The sequence below is a fragment of the Scyliorhinus canicula genome, chromosome 7, assembly GCF_902713615.1.
Source record: "Scyliorhinus canicula chromosome 7, sScyCan1.1, whole genome shotgun sequence".
In the NCBI taxonomy this organism is placed as follows: Eukaryota; Metazoa; Chordata; class Chondrichthyes; order Carcharhiniformes; family Scyliorhinidae; genus Scyliorhinus; species Scyliorhinus canicula.
This window is the reverse complement of record NC_052152.1, coordinates 164,513,854-164,532,162: the sequence shown is the minus strand read 5'-3', so window position 1 is coordinate 164,532,162 and position 18,309 is coordinate 164,513,854.

The following is an 18,309-nucleotide window of genomic DNA, read 5'->3' as shown; positions in this document are numbered from 1 at the left end:
GCTGCCCATAAAATATTTTACTTTCAACTCACAGCCAGGAAATACAGCAACTAAGCAACAGTCCAAGTCCCAGCTGGGACCATCCTGAGATTTCAGCTCCTTCCTGGGCTGGCTTTTAACTCGGGGAATTAACAAGCTGTTGAACCCCCGCCCCTCAACAGGGGAGTTCATACCCCATGAACCCCACAAAGAAATCAATTGGGGCATCCCTGTGGGTCTCGTGAGGTTTATAGCATCCCATCCTCATCGCCAATATTGTAGTCAATGAGGAGCCCCGAAAAGATGAGTCAAAAGTATTTTATTTCCTACTCACAGATGGGAAATACAGCAACTGAGGGTCGACACGATTGTGCAGTGGTAAGCACTGACGCCTCACCATGCTGAGGTCCCGGGTTTGATCCCGGCCCTGGGTCACTGTCCATGTGGAGTTTGCATATTCTTCTCTTGTCTGCGTGGGTCTCACCTCCACAACCCAAAGATATGCAGGGCAGGTGGATTGGCCATGCTAAATTGCCACTTAATTTTTTTTAAACGAAGTACAGCAACTAAGCAACACTCCAAGTCCCAGCCAGTAACCATCCTGATGTGCTGGCTCCTTCCTGGGCTGGTTTTTATTTCGGGGAAGTAACAGGCCCGCTGTTGGGCCTCCACCCTTCAGCAGGGGAGCTCATAAATCCACGAACGCCATGGGGAGATCAATCAGGTCATCCCCGTGTGTCTCATGAGGTTATAACAAGCAGTGACTGCACTTCAAAGGCATCACATTGGCTGTAAAGAGTTTGTGACATCATGCAGCTGTGGAAAAGGATATATAAATTATATATATAGAAATGGCTTGGGAGGGCAAGAAATCATCGTGTTCACACATTGAATCAGTTTTTATTTCTTTATTCTTTCATGGGACATGAGGTCAGTGGTTGGGCCAGGATGTGTTGTGAATCCCTAAATGCCGTTGAACTGAGCGTCTTGCTCGGCCATTTCAGAGAGACAGTTAAGAATAAACCATATTGCTGTGGGTCTGGAGTCAAAGGCCAGACAAAGTAAGGATGACCAATCTCCTTCCCTAAAGGACATTTAGTGAACCAGATGGGGTTTTATGACAATCGGTGATAGTTTAATGTTCACCATTACTGTGGCTGGCTTTCAATTCCAGATTTAGTTACTGAATTCAAATTCCACCAGCTGCTAAGGTGCGATTTGAACCCATGCTCCCAGAGCAGTTGGGTCTCTGAATTACTAATTCAGCAACATTACCACTACGACACCATCTGCAGCACGCATCCCCCAAAAGGTGGCAAGTTTGTCACTTGGTCACAGTATTAATATAAAACTACAGCGAGGAATCCTGGCTGGATTCTCCGATCCCAGACGCCGAAATCGTGTTCGGCGATGGGGCGGATAACCTGTTTTGACGGCGAAATCGGGGGTCTACCTGCCAAATATTTCACCGCCAGCTGCCGATGCATGAGGCAACAAACAGGCAGCAAAAATGTTTGTGTGGCAAGCAAAATTCAAAGCCAAGAGCCACCACACAAAAGAGATATTTCTTTGTTCACCATAGAAGAGTTCAATGTTTAAACTCCACATCCCACCAGCAGAGCCCACTGTTGCAATATAGACAGAACTTGGTGCAAAATGAAAACAGATCCAGCATAACCTGCTTAAAAATTTATGTTACAGATGTCATTATTAAACAACGAATGACATCTGGAAAGAATGTTGATCAGCAACTTTCATTGAAATTGCAATCTGAAATGACATTATGAACCAAGTTGGGAATTAAGTGCCGCATTATGCGTCGGTTGAAATGGAATCCCAAAAAGGAAGCCCTTTGGAATTCTCCTTTTGCAGAAGAACCCTTGGTGCGGGAACAGGGCGTTCCAACTCAGGGGACAAAAAACTGACACAGACTGCGTGGCTCTGCAGCACTAACACCTCTTGTTGTCAAAACCTGAACACATTAGCAAGGGAAGTTGGAAGGGGCCACAAGCTAATTACCCAGCCTTACTGCCGAAGGCATTAACATACAGATGAAAGCTTTCAGGAGAAAAGAAAGGCTAAAGGTTCAAGAACAAAATGGATTTAGGAATAATTCGCAGACATAATTTTGAAAAAAATCTATTATTGGTTGGGGTTGAGCAAATAATTTGCTCTTGTAAGCAGTACCGGAGCAGAAAGTTTTAGATTGCATTTACATTACAACTGAGACATTATTATAAATTTAACCTTTGGTGGAGACTGACAGAATTCAATCAAGCAGCCGTTTTACACCTGCCCAATTTTAAATCCCTTCACCTTCACACTGACACTTCAGTTAATACTGTAAGTCAGTAAAGTTGCCATCGTCCCAGGTGACCATAGGCTGCATTCCCCCAAATGAGGAAGCGCTGACTGGTGGTGATTTAACCTGAGGATCATACCACTTAGGCAAGGAGCGGGGCCTTAATGAATAACCTGAGGCAGTACGGGAATTGAACCTGCACTGCATCACAAACTAGCTGTCCAGCCAACTGGTAACCCCTTCACATCACCCAACTTTTCTTCATTCAGATGTGCAATTAATACATTTTTAAATCTCCATCACATTTACTGACACTGAATCCCACCTCATCAATATTCCCTTATAGCTCCCTTGCTTCCTTATTTTTTTAAAATCCTGTTGCCTATCTGCAAATTCAGACACAATTCCCCCCAGCCTTAGTGAATCAATGCCAGAACAGGATTGTGAGGCAGCTCCCCACTTCCAAGAACTTTGAGAAACTGTTTGAACCCCAAGGGTGGAATTTTACAGCCCCTCTCACTCATGGGAGTTTCTATTCCCACCAGAGTCAATGGCCTTTCGAACGGCTCGCCACAATTTTGCGGCTCTGCTCCAGTTGTAACAGGGCAGTAAAATTCTGCCCCAATTCTCTGTTTCCTCCCTTCTAAGTAAGTTTAATAATATTTAACCCTTCCCCTGAGACAATTTTCTGAATCTTGAATTTTATAAATAAGAGGGATACAGCATTACAGCAATGTTGAATTTATACAAAACATTGGTTAGGAAAGAGCTGGGTCACTGTTGTCAGTTTTGGGTTCGGAACCAGGAATGTAAAGAGGGGATGTAAAGAACTCATGGAGTTCAACCAGCTAAAGCTTCACTGCTTTACAGAAGAGGCACACAATGCAAGCTCCCCAACCATATGTCCAATTAGGACTGATTCATCCTAGCCTGGAATCCTTGCCTGTAACTGAGTTCCATCAATGAGCCAGGCAGGTTGACATTTATCAGCTATGTGACGGAATCCGCAAGCCTGCTGAGCTGCAAAAAAAGCAGAATCAAATCAGCTGCAGGCTTGATTCCAATCTCTGCTTGTCAGGTGTGAGATCTTGGAAGCAACTCAACCTCAAACTTCCTGCCTCCCCCTGAAATATAGTCATTAGTTGCTTATTAGATGGGTTTGAAAGTTAAGATGACAATATGTACCAGGATTCCCTTGACCCCCATCCCTTGGAGCACCAAAATTCAAAAAGAGGTTTGTGAGCCTATTAGAACCATCCCTATGACCACAGCAAAGCCATATACCTTAGGCCATTACATGTGGGATGCACCAGTTGAGGATCGGCATGTGGCCCCCAGGCTTCACGTCAGATCTTTTTCAATAGGTATAAGGTAGGCATCTGCCTTCTCCGACTGTGGAAGTATCTACACATATAATTTACAAAATATCAGCAATCTTGATGTTTGAAGCAAATAAGTGAGGTGTACGAGGCTTACTCCTCAACAACTGCCTCATTCAAAATTGAATATAAAAATAAGGAGAGAAAAGGGAAAACTCTATGAAATGAAAATCGCTTATTGTCACGAGTAGGCTTCAAAGAAGTTACTGTGAAAAGCCCATAGTCGCCACATTCCGGCGCCTGTCCGGGGAGGCTGGTACGGGAATCGAACCGTGCTGGTGGCCTGCTTGGTCTGCTTTAAAAGCCAGTGATTTAGCCCAGTGAGCTAAACCAGCCCCTTGGCAGACTCGGCATCTTGCCATAGAGCTTCACTTTTCCCCTCATTTTAAGGGCAGGAACCACAATACCTTTCTGGATGCAGGCAGCCATCATCCTCTAATTAAGTGAAGCATGAAAATTTTCTTGACTAGAATTTCATGGCTGTGAAATAGGCAGGATACGTCCACCGCGCGAACGCACAGTAGGGCATGATGATGTTGGGTCAGCCATATAACTTCATTACACCAGTTGCCAAAATTACAGAAGGCAAGCGGGCACAGATATCAGCAACCAACCCACCATTTTGAAAGGATAATCATCTGCAATTTTATGTTGCCGTGGCTCTGAAAAGTGTTTTACGACAGTTATGACTAGCAGCGGAGAGGTAGAAGAAAAGGCCTCCGATGCCGGACCATAGGGGCTGGTTCAGCTCAGTGGGCTAGACAGCTGGTTTTTGATGCAGAAGAAGATCAGCACCGCGGGTTCAATTCCTGGACCAGCTTACTCGAACAGGCGCCGGAATGTGGCGACTAGAGACTTTTCACAGTAACTTTATACTTGTGACAATAAAAGGTTATTATTATTATTAATGCAGTAGTAGTATCTGTATGTTTTTTTATCTCAATTTTTAACTGATTAGGGCATGCCATAAGAAATTAATAAATATTCAGAGGTCAGGGAACCTTTTAATTTGCAGCTGTCATCGATGTCCTATTAATGGCACAACCCATCTGCTGAATGTTGTCCCAGCCTACTGCTCCAATTGGACGCTGAGTTCCCCCCACGTCCTTTGCATCTCAAAATGGCCTCCTTACTGCCAGATAGTCACTACCTGATTGACTGAATGAGCTGAGACAGCAGGGGCGGGAGTAAGTGGACCACTCAGTTCCTATTCCATCTCCCTCAGCCTTCACAAGAAGCAGATGTCTGGGCCCTTGTTGCCATTGGTTACTTAATCCTGGTACAATGGAACATTTAGATTTTTTTTGTTCCCTCAGAAAACATTTGGCATCCGAATTTATATTTTTTAAGGACACAAGAAACATTCAAGAAATGGAGATATGCACTTTGCCACACAGATTATTCTCTAGTTTCTTTGATGGTTACTTACAATCTCCTCACAGGAGCCAGGCGAGCGAGAGGGATCAGACTTCAATTACTAAAAATGCATTCCACTAAAATGTGGAGACTATATGGAAGAGGATTATAGGGAAGCATATGACAGAGGCAAGTTATTTTCACAAGAATATTCGGGAGGAAAATTACCACCTGATGTGCATGGCTCAAATGTGGTTTTAGGCTTTTTTCTTGCATTACATTTAATAACTTACCAGAAGTCTAACAATAGCAAACCCTAGATTCTGCAAAAATACACAATGAAAAGGAAAGTTTGAAAATGCTAGAAATCTAAATTATAATGCTGAAAACACAGAGCAAGGCAGTTAACACTTGAACAGAATAGAGATAGGTTATGATTTATTGCATTTGATTTTATTAGATTTGAGAATAAACAATTTCTGCACGTCCCGGCTGAAACAATGTTGAATAATGCCGGACCTTAGTTGCCTGATGTTATTCATGCCAAAATAATAATTATTTAAACAAGACAAGAATTCAGTCTTGTTCTGAGAAATCGGATAGACCAACCAATTGATGTCATTTGAAGTGTAATGTTAGAATCCTTTTCTCTTTAATCATGCTGATGTTTTCTTTAGTGCCTTCTGTGATGGTTATTTTCAACCTATCCCACTGACCTTGGCAATTGCTCTTTGAACTGTTGTTAACCTCCAACTTTTTCTCTACTTCTTCAAAGAACCTGAACAACCCCCCCCCCCCCCCCCCCCCCCCACCCTTAGAGCCCTACAGCTTCTCTCTAACCCGCCTTTTGATTTCCTTTCTGATATTCTTCAGCTGAAATTTTGCATCCAGGCAACCAGATTATGGTCTGTGTCTGCCCCCGAGTAAACACATTAATTCTTTATGCTGTTTCGATATCTCTGCTTGAAAGGGATGTAATCAATTTGGTCCCTCTTCAGATCCCCAGGTGACATTTCCTCTGATTATACTTAAACCAGATGTTGATGCTGCACATCTTCAACCTTCTGCAGAACTCAACTAGCATCTCTCATACCATGCTTCCCTGCAGAGATGGGGACAGGAAAGGGTTTGATTCCGATCGACAACCGACCTACATGAAGAGTTGGGAGTAGCACAGGATTTTCAGCAAGTTGGGCTCTTGGTTGCAGTAGAAATGGGCCTGCCATCCAGGGAGGAAGACCAGAGGAGGGAATGGAGACATGCCTACTCCAGAGCAGATAGGGTAAAAAGCCAACCTCGGCAATCGGTGTTGCAACTGAAACCGTTCATTTTTAAGTGGGGGCAAGGGACCTTCCGGTAAGTGAGAAAACTGTTTTGAAGCCTGTCTCTTCTGTCCCCCATTTGTAAGCTCCTCTGCAAACTGGCGTTGCATAAAGAACACAAAATCAGTTCAGAATATATTTGAAGGGGCTTTGAGTCTTCACTTTGCTGACTCAGAATCCCATTTACAAATACAGTCAATGATGAACCTGAACAACCTGGCTTCTCTCCTTCCTGTGTTTGTACAGACTGGAATGTGCAGCCATGGCAGATGCTAGCAAAGCAGTGCGATCCAGCAGACCAGTCACATTGGCGGACCTCACTCCACATATGACCCTGAATAAAATAGCCTTTCCCAATAGTCATATGTGGCCATCTTAAAGATGTAAAGCCACAGAATGAGCAATGCCTAGGATGCTTATGAGTTTACATCATCCCATGGGAGTCAGGAACTCAGTGAGGTCAACCATGTGATAACCTTGACATACAGCAGGGAGCCTTATTTTCTTATATGGGCAGTTTAACATTAAACTGTAGAAATAAACAATTTCCTGTTATAGAACATAGAACATAGAACATAGAACAGTACAGCACAGAACAGGCCCTTCGGCCCTCGATGTTGTGCCGAGCAATGATCACCCTACTCAAACCCACGTATCCACCCTACACCCATAACCCAACAACCTCCCCCCCCCCAAGTTACTTGTCAATCTCCCCAGAAATGCAAGGCCTGACCCAGAAGTGTGTAAAATAGCACATGACGGCGTCAGGTGAGCATCTCAACGTCATCCTGCACTAATGTGATACTTTTATCAGTGGGCGCAGGCCTGCCGACAGTTAATGAGCCAATGGAGGGGACTATCTGCCCTATTGGCCAGAATGTTATGCTGCTTCTGTGATTCTTAGGGCAGTCGAGCAATCCGTTTTCCAACCATTCTCCATCTCAGGCAATCATCCCCCTCCCGACCACCCCCAGCACTCCGGGGCATCCCTCACCATCCCACACACAGGACCTACCTTGGGATCTGTCCCAGGATCTTGTTGCAGCCAGAGCCCTGATCTACCTTTTCTGCCTATCGCAATATTGTGCCTGGAGGAGTTGAAGAGTTGTCAACCAATCAGATTGGCCGATGGCTCTCTACAGCATGACTACCTCCCAAGTGTTGATGGAAGTCCTGCCCACTGGCAATCAATGCTCAATTGAAATGGCAGTGGGCTTCTTAGAGTTGGTGGGTGCGTTACGTGCCCATTCTCAGGATGGCAAGTTTTCTAGAAATTCTACCTCCAGTCTCATTGCAAACAGTTCACTCCCAGCTACCAGTGGCCTGCTTCCTGTTTACTTTCCCAGCCAGATAACGTCTAATCCCAAAACTGTCTCTCACTGTCAGAGGTATACTGTAGATTCCTTCCTCCAGCTCCAAAGTAGGAAAATCTTCCAACTTATTTTAACTCTTCACAAACTCAGACTTCAAACTGAGTGCAAGCTCCAACCCACACTCGAAATGGTGAATGGTAGAGTCAGCATTCTTTCTGTTCAAGATGCATACCTGGTTAATCTTTTCTTCCTCTCTGCCCTTCAGTTGGCTGCAGGCAAAGTAAGACCAAACTAGAGCCCCTGTCTCTCTGTGATATATCTGGGTTTGTGGGAAGCCTGTAACCTGATCTCAAAATGATTTCCTCTATTCTCTTCCTGATGGCAATAACTTTGTATCTGAGTTGAAATGTGAATTTGTTACTCTTGCACCTACTTCCTTTCATCTTAAAAGTATCTTCGAAGATATTTTACAGTACTACTGTTTGTAACTTAATAGCTATAACACATTTCTGGGAATTATTCATGGTATACTTAGTACCTGCTGACATTATCTTCAAACATAAATACTTTGCACCTCCTTCTCAATTAAAGAGTCTGGGTCAATCTGATCTATAACAATTAAACCGTAGACTTGCTGTCAGACAGCCTCTGGCCCATGTCACATGGCCACTTTCATTTATCCTAAATTTAAAGAATCAGTCCCAAACTCTTATGAATCAAAATATATAGTCCCATAGCATAATAATCTTGTAAACCTCAGAATTGTATCTCCCGCCCCACAGGAAAATGGAAACTTATCACCATTATGTAGCGCTTTCACAAACAATCCTCCTAATATGAACACTTACAATATTCCATACAGTTTATCAACTCATTTATAAATTAACTTATTAAATACAGTGCAAGTAAAACTTCCCCAATGCTCTTATATTGTCCATTAAACATTTCAATTTGGCAGTGACATGGGACTGGATTTTCTGTGCAACCCACCGCCTGTTCTGATGTGGCGGAGGCTGCCCGCCTTTGGGATCATCTGGTCCCGCCGTTGTTAACGGGGTTTCCCATTGAATGCACCCCTCACTATCGGCGGGGTGCGCCTTTGGCGGCACCAGAAGATCCCACCGGAATGTTCCGGCCACGATGTTTAACTTATTAGCCTTCCAATACCTGTAACGTTTTAGAGTCCTTATTATGGTGATTCTTAAAATTGTTTAATTGCTAGTAGTTTCTTTCTCATGATGTTTAAACTCTATTACATTCCATGACCTTGGTTAAAAGGTACCGCAATCGATTCAGTCTGGGGAAACTTCATCCAGGACAATATTGACAACCTCTGCTAGTGGCTTTTGCATATTAATGGGTGTAAATTGTAGACACAGGAGGAATTCTCTGTCTGGGCTGTAGATTCCGAAATGTCCAGGTTGAAAAAGAATGATCTGCCAAACAAACATCTGAGTTATACACAGGATTATGATTTTCCTTTTCCTGCTTGTAGGTCCAAAATTAACAGCACTTGCCAGATTTAAGTAATTTTGGTTGACCACCATATCCCTTGTTTTTTTATTAATTCGCCTGTAATTCTGCTACTCTATTCTGTTCTGATACATGCAGGCAAGTTCAAATTAGATAGTGTCAGTTTGTTTGCATTTGACTTGAATCCTCTGTGAGCAATCTGAAGTTTTATTGTATCAAACCCAAAGGATAAAATCCTAAATCCTAATCACCTATACCAACATTTTGTAAAAACAGATGGCTGCCGTTGTTATGCCTTTGTGGCTCTTTTTGTGGCAGTCATAGAGGTGTGAGAAGCCATCTCCTCAAAGGATACCCCTGGTCCTCAAGAAACCACCCACAAACTAGGGGACAGGGAAGAAGAGCTGGGGAAGGCTTGACTGGCAAAGAATGAAAGCATCATGGCAGCTTCCAGGGAATCGGGTGCAAGGAGGTTTTTCTTTGGGTCACAGACCAGGTGCACATTCAGGGGCTAGTAGGCCTTTCTCGTGGGGAATCTCTTCAGTCAGTCAGTCCCTGATGGTGCAGCACTCATTTCAGCTTCCACTCTTCCCCTTGATCCAAGCAACCTGTTTCAATGACCCACTGCCCAGTTGAAGCCAGCAGGAAGGACGGCCCCTGAGGTGGCAAGGACCTCTTCTCCATGATGAGCACCTGCAGCTTCTGAGTCCCCGCAGTGTCACCTCTTGATCAGCTAAAAACTATCCCCTGAACTTGAGAAAAAAAGTTTCCCGTTCTCACAACAGAGGAGGGGCATGATTTTTCCATCCCAATGGATGGATGCAGGATGGAGGAAAAATGGTTGCTGAGCAATGCAGCTGGGAGTTTTGCCTCTGTTCCCATTTGCACCTTCCCTCAGTTGGTATTATTGCTGAGGACCCCCAAATCTCAGCCATCTCCTGCAAAGTTCTGTTGTATCTGAGGTATTTTATTAAGGGCTTAATGACTTTAATTTGCCTCATATTAGGCAGGTGTCTCTTTCAGGTCTTACCCTCCCCTACTCTGCTGCTAATGACCAGCACCAGGAACAGAGGTGAACTTTCTGTCTGTCCTGTTCAGTGGCCATTCTTTTTCCAGCCCACCTCCATTCCTTCCTGTTTTGGGACAGGAAAATTATGGCCCTCCTCCATTCTTTCTGACACCCTGTCCATGGCTTCCAACTTTCTTTCCATCTCTGCCTTCACAGACCACAGTATTCCAGTCTCTCATAATCATCAAGAAGGTGTTCCCTTTTGTTTCCCTCTTCTATCCGTTCTTCTAATTTCAAACACTCAGGCTGGTGCACAACCTCCTCCCATGGCGCCAGGGGAAGGGTGGCAGAAACAGCAACAACTTGCATTTATATAGGGCACTTAGTGCAAGAAAATATGCCAAGCTGCATTACAGGAGTGAAATCAGACAAAAATTTAAATCCTGAAAAAACAGCATTGGGCGGGATTCTCGGCGGGTTGGAGTGACGTGAACCACTCCGGCGTCGGCCCGCCCTAAAGGTGCGGAATCCTCTGCACCTTCAGGGGCTAGGCCGGGGCCGGAGTGGTTTGCGCCCCGCCGGCTGGCGTGGAAGACCTTTGGCGCCACGCCAGCTGGGGCCGAAGGGACTCCGCTGACCGGCACAAGTCGGCGCATGCACGGGAGCGGGTCACCTACGCGTCGGCCATCGTGGAGGCTGACACGGTCGATGTGTAGGAAAAGAGTGCCCTCATGGCACAGGCCCGCCCGCGGATCGGTGGGCCCCGATCGTGGGTCAGGCCACCGTGGGGGCACACCCCGGGGACAGATCGCCCCGCGCCCCCCCCCAGGACCCCGGAGCCCACCGCACCGCCAGGTCACGCCGGTAAGGGACCTAGTCTGATCCACACCGGCGGGACTGGCAAAACGCCAGCAGGACTTCGGCCCATCTCGGGCCTGAGAATTCGCGCCGGTCCCCGCCATTGTCCGAGGCGAGCGGCACGACTCACGCCTCGCCGACGTTTGGAGGGCCGGAGAATTCGGCGGCCGGCAGGGGCGGGATTTACGCCGACCCCCGGCAATTCTCCGACCCGGCGGGGGGTTGGACAATCCCGCCCATTATCAGGTTGTGATAAGGCACACACCACAAAATGTGAAAGGCATTGCACTAATACTTTGATTATATACGCTTCATAAGGTAGTACTAAATGGACGAGCAAACAGATTGGAAGCTGAAGCAAACCATTTTATATTGTCTGTGATGAATTCAGTTTGAAGAAGGGTTGTAGCCCTTGAGAATTTATAACAGTGACAAGAGGGCTAAGTGAAAGAAGCAGAGAATACCTGCTGGAAATGTACACATCTGTATTTGGGACAGACTGCTACAATCAGGACAGTATTTAGGGAACCTGACTGTACCTCACTTCTCTTATGTCCTTTGAGGCTGCTATAACCTTGTGCCATCTTTCTCTCTCTTTAGCCACATTTTGTGCTTAGTCCAGTGAAACTGAACCGGGTGTAATTCAGTGCAGTGTGAGACAAGACTGTCCCCACAGTGATCCCACTTGCCACCGGGATCATCGCGGACTGGATAGATAAGGTAACGGACCATTAAAAGATTTGTTGAACTTGGGTGGAAATTTCTAGTCGCCGGATGAGCGGTGAGTTGGTGGGATGGGACGATCCCGCTCCCTGGAGTGCAGAAGGAAGGGTGACTTAAGAAGTTTGGTTTTAAAAGCTGCTGCATTTATTGTACTTCTAGTATCTTTAACCTAACTGACCAATTTAGATCGAGTGTGGTCATCAGCATTCACAATCTTCTGTTTTTGTGCAGTAAAATCCTTTTGACTTAAACTATGATCCTTGTGGCTTCATTCTTTCAGAAAAACCTGGGTTTTTTGGTTTCTGAAAAATATATAAATAAACATGGTACCAATCTCTCCAGAAATCATAACAAGATCGCGACTGTTAGAACAGAGATGAGTTTTATTATAAATAAATATATTGAAATGTTTTGAAATTATATTGTAAAAATTCCAAATGTATATCATAACAATAAATCAAAACGTTGATTCCAGATATTTCTAAATTTGAAATTTTCTATGAAAATTAATACAGCAATGCAACATATTTTCTAATGCATTAAAATTGCATGCCATGTCTCTTACCAGCGGAGCTTGTCAGTTATGTCCGAGGTGCTGCTACTGTTGTGAAGCACATCCAAAGGAATATCAAATGATTGTGCTGCCTCTGACAAGAAAAAGCTTTAAACTTCAAGGGATAGATTGTACAGAAAACAATTTACCTGCTTTGAGTTCTTCAAACACAATTATGATGAATGTAGAAATTGTTATATATTATGCTTGATATTTGTGGCAGTGATGTTATTAAAAGCCCCCGTTTAAAATACATACATGCAGTGTGTCTATGAAAGCTGTAATTAGAGAGTTGTAACGCGTGAGGTAATTATTCATTCTGTTATGATACGGGACTTATATCATAGATATCATAGAATTTGCAGTGCAGAAGGAGGCCATTCGGCCCATCGAGTCTGCACCAGCTCTTGGAATGAGCACCCTACCCAAGGTCAACACCTCCACCTTATCCCCATAACCCAGTAACCTCACCCAACACTAAGGGCAATTTTGGACACTAACGGCAATTTATCATGGCCAATCTACCTAACCTGCACATCTTTGGACTGTGGGAGGAAACCCGAGCACCCGGAGGAAACACACGCACACACGGGGAAGATGTGCAGACTCTACACAGACAGTGACCCAAGCTGGAATTGAACCTGGGACCCTGGAGCTGTGAAGCAATTGTGCTATCCACAAGGCTACCGTGCTGCTCAAACAATTTTTGAACTCCAAACAATTTTTTTTAGTTTGGAAAAATGTGAAGAATGGATACTTAATGCCAGGAATGATCACTGTAACCAACAGGTATTTTCATAGAATCCTTACAATACAGAAGGAGGCCACTCGGCCCATCGGGTCTGCACCGACCTTCCGAAAGAACACCTTGCCGAGGTCCACTTCCCCACATTATTCCTGCAACTCCATAACCCCACCTAACCTGCACATATTTGGATACTTAGAGAAATCTATCATAGTCAATCCACAACCCTACCCATCTTTGGACTGTGGGCGGAAACCAGAGCTGGAGAAAGCCCACGCAGAAACGGTGAGAACGTGCAAATTCCACAAGACAGTCACAAAGGCTGGAATTGAACCCAGGTCCCCAGTGCTGTGAGGCAGCAGTGCTAGCCATTGTGCCACCAGGCCTCCTTTGTATCCTTTCTGTTAAAACAAACTTTAATTTAAACAGAAATAATCATATTAGTGAGGAAATGAACAGAAAGGCATAATGGGTAGTTAGGCCATGTTAGGAGTAAAATTGTACTGCAGTAGAATAAGGAGTTAGGTTAGTGGACTTTTAAACATCAACTGGGATTCAAGGAAGGAAGAGGGGGATGGGCAGCTATGGGACTCTAGTCCCTACCACAGTCCCCTGCCCCTCTGCGTGCGGGCAGTCTCAGCAGAATTCTGCGAGAGGGGAATCCTGAGCACAGCTAGGGATTGGACCAATATGTTATCATGAAATGATAAAAGGAGGGAATGAGGAAATGAACTGAAAGGCATTATGGGTAGTTAGGCCAAGTTAGGAGTAAAATTTTACTGCAGTAGAATAAGGAGTTAGGTTAGTGGACTTTTAAGCATCAACTGGGATTCAAGGAAGGAAGAGGGGGATGTACAGCCACTAGGACCATTTATTTGTTGCAAGAGATACTGGGAAAAGGGGCCTCAGGCCAGGTTAAGGAATGTGGGTAAGCCTATGGGAGCTTTGCATTTGCACCGTTGCCTTATTTGGTCGTATGTATGTGAAACTTGATTCAACTTGAATGTATATGAAATGAGATGTTTTGTCCCTTTGTCTGCACTCTGACTGTTGAAGATTCAGGGGACTGGTCATGTCGTGCTCTCCCAATTGAGTGAGTCACCCAGCTAGCTGGTTAAAATAAACAATAATTGATACCTGCAAATCCATCTCAAATTTTATTGAGACCAGACTGACGGCAAAATAATGATTGTCATTAGCATGAAATAAATTGTTTTACAATTATCAGGTGAGCAGTTCTTAAACATAAAGAAAAGCAGAATTACTATCTATACCTGCTAACTCCAATTAAGCAACCCAATACAGTTCAAATGTCACTTATAAATAAAGTTAACAAAACTGATATACTTGCTAAGAGATATTTGGAGAGAAATCCATTCAAGAGCAGATTCAGTGCGCTTCTGCTCAACCTAACTGCATTTGACAAAACTGCTGTTCACTTAAAATCTTACGACAGACTGCAAAACTACAGACAGACCTGGTTCCTCCTATTAATTACATCATCTGAATCCCACTAAGTTCCATGACTAAAGACGAAACACTCCCTCTCATAAATTATCTACAATTGAGTCAATCTCTAGAAATCAAAACATGACCCCATTAGCCCTTTAACTGTAAACAAGTAAGTGGTTAAAATCAATAATTACCTCACACTTTTATGACTCTTTAATTATATCTTTAGAAGACACACAGTCTGGATCCTATAACCTAGGTTATTTAATAAAGTACTGCAACAGATATCAAATATAATATTTAACAATTACTACATTCACCACAATTCCAAACACCTACTTGGTTACAGATAAAGAGCTAATGGGATATTCTTATGATTGTTGGAGATTCCCTGGATAGTAAATCATTTATGAGAGATTGTATTTAGTTCTAGCTGAGCAGATCATGGAACTTAGTGGGATGGAGATGATGTTATGAATGAGAGGAGCTAGGTCTGTTTCTAGTTTTGCAGTCTGTTATAAAATGTTAAGTTGGACTGCAGTGTGCCATAGGATTTGTGTCTGATAAGACAGAAGTATACTGGATCTTCTCTTGAAAGGATTTCTCTCCAAAAGGCCCTACAGTGGCATTTGAACTTTATTGGGTTGCTTAATTGGAGTTCATAGCAGGTATCGATGGTACGTTCAAGGTTTTCAGTTTTTTAAAGAACTGTTTTATTAAAAATTATAAAGGTATTTCTTTAATCTTAATGTGGCTAATTCTGTGTTTAACTTCAAGTTTGTTTTAACATAAAATATACCCATTGGTCATAGTCATCATCACTGGGGAAAGTAACCTTTCCTCACTGTTTTAAACATTTTTTAAATTGTTTGGTCTTCTCATCCAGTATCCTAACAAGTGCTAGGGTGTTGTCCGGTACCCTAACAAAGTTCTTAGTTTGGCTTTTATAATTCAACTTAAAGGCAGCATGCTGAGGAACTGCTGCATCCTTTCAGGTGTTCAATTCTGTCAGTTAAAATAGGGAGTAACTTGTAAAATGACACTTTCAGTGGCTAAGTGTTTCCTGGGTGTGGAAGAACTTACACTGGGTGATTTCGAAAGGGTGGTTAAAACAAAGCTTTTGGATTTGGTGTCATGCTGCAGTTGACTGTACCGAAGCAGCTGAGGAAGGTGGAGATAATTCCAATGATAGCTCAGCACCAATTCACCACCCTCTGCGAGAAGAATTACTCCTCATCTCAGTTCTAAATCTTTTCACAAAGGGGCTTTTCACAGTAACTTCATTGAAGCCTACTTGTGACAATAAGCGATTATTATTGTTATTGATTTTTATTAAATCTACCACCTGTCAACCTACATCTGTGACCTCTCATTCTAGATTTCCCTACATTTGGCCTACGTTTGTTTTATCAATCTCTTTTAGTATTTTATATACCTCGATCAGATCCCCTTTCATCCTAAACTCCAGCGGGTATAAACCCAAGTGGTTAATCTCTCCTCATATGTTAACCCTTTCATCACTGGAATCAATCTGGTGAACATCCTCCGAACTGCCTCCAAGCTACCACATCCTTCCACTAACAATTAGAGATGCAGAAAAATTGACATCAATTTCAATCTGTGAAGGATAGAAACTGGGGATATGAAAGATCCGCAGATGGTCAAGGCGAAGGATGTATAGTTGTCGATATTAAATAAATTTTGCCTCAGGTTATCAAGGAAACTTATGAAGGTGGAAGAGAGGTAAAAAAACGTAAATGATTTCATTGTAGTAAGGTTGGACATGTAAAGTCACAATGTTGGTTGCTTAATATGAGCAATGGGAAGACAGACTTTTAAAAACAGTATATGCCAGTGGGGTTTATTAAAGTGGGGGAAAAAACATGGCTGCAGCTGAAGAGGTGCAAAAGAACGTCCAACCAGTTCAGTTCTTTTTAAGATTTTGGGCGCGATTCTCCCAACGGGAGACTGAGCGCCGACGCCGGAGTGAAACTCGGAGTGTTTCACTCCGGAATCGGAGGCCGCTCCTCGCCCCCTATTCTCCCCCCCCCCCCCCCCCCCCCCCCCCCGGGGGCTAGGAGCGGCGGCGCGTGAATCTTGGGCGCCGGGCCTTGACGCTTGCGTCAAAGCGGCGCACCAGGAATGACGCAGCCGGTGGCGCCGAAGTGACGTCAGCCGCGCATGTGCAGGCTGGCCGGCTCCAACCCGCGCATGCGCAGTTGCCGTCTTCCCCTCCGCTGCCCACAAGACATGGCGGCTTGATCTTGCGGGGCGGCGGAAGGAAAAGAGTGCGTCGTTTACAGACGTCGGCCCGACGATCAGTGGGCACCGATCGCGGGCCAGACATCTGCTGAGCACGCCCGTGATGCTTGATCCTCCCTCCGTCCTCCACAGGCTCCACACTCACCAGTTGCGCGTTGTTCAGGCCGGCAGCGACCAGGTGTGGTTGGCGCCGGCGTGAACTGGTCGGGTTCGGCAGGCCGCTCGGCCATCCGGGGCGGAGAATCGGCGGTCGCCGTGAGAAACGGCGAGCGGCGATTCTCCGAGCGGCCTGTCGAAAAACGCGACACGCCATATTTGGGGGGGGTGGGAGAATCGCGGGGGGTGCCAGGGTGGCGTGGCGTGATTCGCCCGGCCCAGCGTGGGGTGTGGAGAATCGCACCCTTTATTTGTGAGAGTAAAGTTTACCCACTTGTACAAGGTGGAATACGTAAGGAGGTTAAGATCCTAAGGAAACACAGGAGCAAGTCAATCTTTAATAGTGAGAGACAAGGAGTTACGTAGTTCAGAAAGAATATTGCCAGAAAAGGTAGTAATATGTGGGATTACTGGTGAAGTGAATAGTATTCCATCATGTAAGGTAAGGTTAGCGAGTCCGATGAAAAGTGGTGAAGTGATGGTGGGAGTAAACAAGAAATTACCTTTCTCAGGGGTACAAATTATCCAGGGTAAGGATGTAGCTGGATCACAGGTGGGAGTGATGCCTATCATGGTTCAAAAGCCAGTGGAAAGTCAAACTCAGTTGTTTGACTTTCCAGCGGGGTATTTCCAGATTGTATGATAACAATATCACAAAGCCAGAGGTTGAGACTGGAGAGGAGAAATCAAGGAGTGAAGATTGGGAAGCTGAGGTTGAGTTATCAGAAACAATCTTTGACCAGATGATTGATAAGGAACAAGAGCAGTGATAAGATGAAGCGGATATCTTTTGTTTAGAAACATTGGTCGAATTACAACAGAAGGATACAGAGATGAAGCGATTGTCTCAGAAAGCATACACAGATGTAGAATATGAGTGTAGACTGGAGTGTTATTACGTCATATATAATGTATTAATGAGGAAGTGGAGACTTCAACATATTCAAGCTGATGAGAAATGGGCAGACATTCATCAAGTTGAATGACATGTGGGTTATAAACAGGAGGTTCCAGTAGGGGGTCATTTAGGTGTAAGGAAAACTTAACCAAAAATACAAAAATATTTTTATTGGTCTGGACTACATAAGGATGTGGCTGAATTTTTCCATACATGTTCATACCCATTTCAGCATTTGAGGAAGCTTTTACCTGACAAAACATGGGGATCAGTATTTGTTGACTATAATGGCTGTTTTTACTAGATTTCCAGAGGCCATTCCATTTCGAAATATTACAGTTAAGAGGGTTGTGGATCAATGAATAATTTTTTCCAGATACGGGCTACCAAAAGAAATCCAATCAGATCAAGAATCCAATTTTATGTCAACGTTATTCAGGAGAGTTCTGGATAGCTTAGAAGTAAATCAAGTTTGTCTCATCCAGAATCACAGAGAGCATCAGAGGGGTGGCATCAAATGTTGAAGACT